Here is a 4,483-nt window from a genome sequence, read left to right on the forward strand (position 1 = left end):
ATTTTTAATTTGTAGGTGAGAGTTATAATGTAAAAATGTGCATCTTTTTGGAATGGTACTATTGATTATTTTTTTGGAGGATGCCACCTGAAGTGGCCCAGCAGAACAAAAACTCCATTGAACATATCTTCAGGGAATCCGAGTGGCATGCCCTGCTCTAGCCCAGGAGCCTCATCGTGATTGATTTGCTTGCAATGCTTAGGAGATAAGAATAGAGAGAGCATGTTAAGAAGTGTAACTGGTGCTCACTTTGGCAGCATATAAACTAAAATTGGAATAATACTGAGAAGATTAGCTTGGCCCTTATGCAAAGATGGCATGCAAATTCATGAAGCGTTCCATATTTGGAAGGATTACTAGACACAGGCAAAAATGTGACTATTACCACTCCAGAATCATGGCATCCTAATTGGCCTCTTCAGGAGTCAGATGTTCAGTTCTTAGGAATTGGAACCCTATCTCAGGTAAAACAAAGCAGGAGATGAGTTGAATGCATAGGGCCAGAAGAACAGAGAGGAAGACTGAGGTAAAATGTGGCCAATATAGCAGTGAATTTATGGGTTGTGACCTGCTGCAGCAGTGGGATACCCAGATTAACATTCCTGAAGTCTCGGACCATAAACCAATTCATGTTTCTGGGAAGGATGTATAAGGTGCTATGAAACACAGACACTGACCATTTGGGCTGTACAAAAACAGAAAAATGACTGGTGAACTCTTAGAGGAACCAACAATCCTACTTTTAAAATGGTTGACAGAAAAATCTGTATGGGTTAGCCAATGGCCTTTAACAACGTAGAAACTGCAGGCTTCAGAACAGCTGGTACAGGAGCAACTAGATGCTCAACATATTGAAGAATCAACCAGCTCTTGGAATTCTCCTGTATTTGTTGTTAAAAAAGAAATATAGAAAATGGAAAATAGTAACAGAGCTAAGAACTGTTAAAGTGATTCAACCGAAAAAAAAAAAAAAAGAAGCGGAACTGTGTGACTGTGTGACAGCGGGTAGGTATCACTTGTAGTTCTGTCAGCAGCGGAGAACACACCACCCTGTCTCTAGCGTTGGTTTTAGCTGTTTCTGCTTCCAGCTGTCCACTGACACGTCCTCCAAAGATCCCACAGGTAGATGTGCTTGCCTCTCTTGTCTTAGTTCTGCCATTCAGAGTGGGCTTTTCGGTTGAGTTGATGAACCTCTGAGATATCCATAAATGCCAAACTGCCCCCAAAGGCAGAAAGGAATTATTCTAGAGGCGGGGCAAGGACCAGGTGAGATGTAGTAGTGACTTAAAGGTTTTGCCCAAGACAAGGACAGGGCTCTTAAATAGTTATTGAGTTCTGACACTGATGTTCTCTCTCTCTCTCTCTCTCTCTCTCTCTCTCTCCCTTCCTCCCTCCCTCCCTATTTCCCTCCCACCCTCTGTCCCTGCTTCCCTCCTTTTTGTTTTGAGACAGGGTCTTGCTATGTAGTCAAGGGTGGTTTTGAATTTGCAATCCTCCTGCTTTGGCCTGCCAAGTGCTGGAATTACAGATGTGTGCCACCTCATATGGCCCTGGCACTAGTCTTGAGGGAGAAGGATATAGGAGGATAGATAGATATGTATACATAGACAATTGAAATAGTACACACTTCTGTCTTGAACAAAAATCCCACACTACAAAGCCTTCTGGTTACCCATAGAAATCCCTCCTCTCAAATCTGAGCGTATTTTAGTGAGAGACAGCAGGTCTAAAAATATCCTGGAAGCATCTGGAACATGGTGATCCTTTGGGATTTGTCTCATTTGACTAGATTCCAGCCAGGATCCTGTTGAGCATGGATTTAGCTCCCCAGATGTGAGTTCTCAAATACATCAGCCTCAGGGTTTGTTTATTTAGGAAATTTCCTTCCCGGTTTATAAGTCCCAGTAGGCCACGTAAGGTATGCCAGTTTTACATAGACAGAAACTGCCACAAAGCCTTTGTGCATAAGCTGTGAGGCAGGCACACAAAAGTGCGTCGTGGTTCTTCGAAATGGTTTCCATATCATTACTTAGAGTGCAAAACCATCCATGATTTCGTGTATCAACTATTAGTTGTGTTTCTGAATGCCATTTAACTGATAAATCAGGGGATGTTTCATTCAGAACAAAGAAACATTATTAACCGGTTTTAGAGCTTTTAAAAAATAAATGCACAGAGGAACAGAAGGAACAATGAAAGAATATAATGAAAAAGCTCTGCCTCAATTTTCAAATTTGAGAAATTAAGAAAATTTGACTATAATGGAGTATTCACTTTGTGTCAGGAGCTACACTATTAAAGTTTATATTCCATTTCCCCCAATTATCTGGTTCTAATTATGTTTAATTTAGGTTTATGCAAACTACTTTTCAACAGCACCTTGCAATTGAAGTGTGGTCCCTGAGAGACTGAAATCAAAGTCAGGCAAAATTCTACCAGCCCTTCTGAAACTGGCTCATCATCTCGACCCTTTGTCGTCTGCACCTGATAACCACATTCGAACAAGAACATTTCTGTCTGGCACGGTAGCCATGTGGGGAGTTAGTCCATGCCAGGCGCATGTTGATGACATCACTCTGTCCTCACTGAGACTGAATGAGTACCTATGTGAGGGGAGAGAGAAGTGTGTGGCAAAGAAGAGCCTGGGGCAGCTCAGTATTGTGAGCCCATCCAGTTTTATGTGAGAGGAATGGCAATGACTAGATGCCCAGAAGGAGCCCTCTGGAAGAGTCTGTGTGCCAAGTAGAGGAAGACACTTGGTCAGAAAGGAGCAATGTCAGCTTTTTAATGGAGCAAGAAGAGAGAGTTAGGTATGGAGGACTGCCTTGTCAGTGTTCGATCGCTGTAGAGAGAAACCATGACCAAGGCAACGCTTAGAAAGAAAGCATTTAATTGGGGCTGGCTTACAGTTTTATGGGAGTTAATCCATAGTCACCATGCAGGAAGCAGACAGACATGCAGCAGTAGCTAAGAGCTTTATGTCCTGATCCACAGGCAGCAGAGAGAGAGGCACTGGTCTAGGGTGGGCTTTTGACACCTCAAAGCCCACCCCACTGACACACCTCCTTCAACAAGGTCACACCTCTTTTTTCAACTTCCTTGTTTTAGTTTTTTGAAAATCTATTCTCTCATACAATACATCCTGACCACAGTTTCCTCTCCACTTCTCCCAGCCTCTCTCCTCTCCCCTTCCCCAGATCCGTATTTCCACCATTTCCTCCAGAAAAGAGCAGGTCTCCCAGGGATATCAACCAAATATGGCATAACCAGATACACGGCATAACTAGGTGCAATAAGACCAGGCACAAACTCTCACATTAAGCCTGGACAAGGCAACCTAGTAGGAGAAAAAGGTTCCCAAGAGTTGGCAAAAGAGTCAAAGGCAACCCCCTCCCATTGTTAGGAGTCCCACAAGAACACCAAACTATGCAACCATAGCGTATGGAGAGGACCTAATGTAGTCCGGTGCAGGCTTGTGATTGACACTTCAGTCTCTATCAGCTCCTACGAGCCCTGTTTAGTTGATTCTGTGGACTACGTTCTCTTAGTGTCCTTGACCTCTCCGGCTCCTACAATCCTTCTTTCCCCTCAGGGGGTGGGTTTCCTGAGCTCTGCCTAAAGTTTGGCTGTGGGTCTCTGCATCTGCTCCCATCAGTTTCTGGATGAAGCCTCTCTGATGATGATTGAGTTATGCACTGATCTAGAGTAGAATGGAATTTCATTACGAATCATTTCATTGTCTTCTTCTTCCTCTGCTTCCTCTTCTTCTTCATTTGTTGGTCATGTTTGACTCTCTTTTAGGTCTCTGGGCTGTCTAGCCTCTGGTTGCTGATGATCTAGGCAGTGTCCAGCATGGGCTTCCTCTCATGGTGTGGGCCTCAAGTTGGACCAGTCATTCGCTGGCCACTCCCACAAGTTCTTCACCACCATTACCCCAGTACATCTTGCAGGCAGGACAAATGGCAGGTTGAAGGTTTTGTGCTTGGGTTGGTGTCCTGGTCCCATCACTGAAAGCCTTGCCTGGTTACAGAAGATGAAGGCCACACCTCTTAATCCTTTCCAAACAGTATATCAACTAGGTACCAAGCATTCAAACGTATGAGCCTACTGGGGCCATTCTCTTTCAAACCATCACAAACACAGAACTAATTTTTTTTACCTTGTGATTAATTAAAGACATTAGGAAACGCTCCACAGTGTTGGGGCTGACTCTCTAATTCTGGGTGGTCTTTAACATAAACGGGTATATTTGTTAGTCTGTTCTTTTTACCGGTTGAGGGGAGGGCCCGGGACTGGGAGAACCTCAGCTTCCCCAGGTAAACACATTAAACACATCCTAACATATCTTGAGCTGGATGTCACCTTATAGTTTATTCCATCATTTCACTTTCTGATTGGCTGCTGAGAACCACAGAGATGAGGAGATTCTTTTAAGACTGGAATTTCTCTGACACTCAGCTAGTGGTTTGGTGAAAGGAGAGCA

At 43.8% G+C, this 4,483-nt stretch overlaps 1 non-coding gene across 1 annotated transcript; it reads left to right on the forward strand.

Moving 5' to 3' along the window:
• Positions 1 to 241: 241 nt before the first annotated feature.
• Positions 242 to 348, forward strand: LOC125391436 (U6 spliceosomal RNA). The gene has a single exon (XR_007229125.2). It is a non-coding gene; the product is annotated as a U6 spliceosomal RNA (small nuclear RNA).
• The last annotated feature ends 4,135 nt before the right edge of the window (positions 349 to 4,483 follow it).

Source organism: Myodes glareolus, chromosome 16 (assembly GCF_982192425.1).
Source record: "Myodes glareolus chromosome 16, mMyoGla1.1, whole genome shotgun sequence".
In the NCBI taxonomy this organism is placed as follows: domain Eukaryota; kingdom Metazoa; phylum Chordata; class Mammalia; order Rodentia; family Cricetidae; genus Myodes; species Myodes glareolus.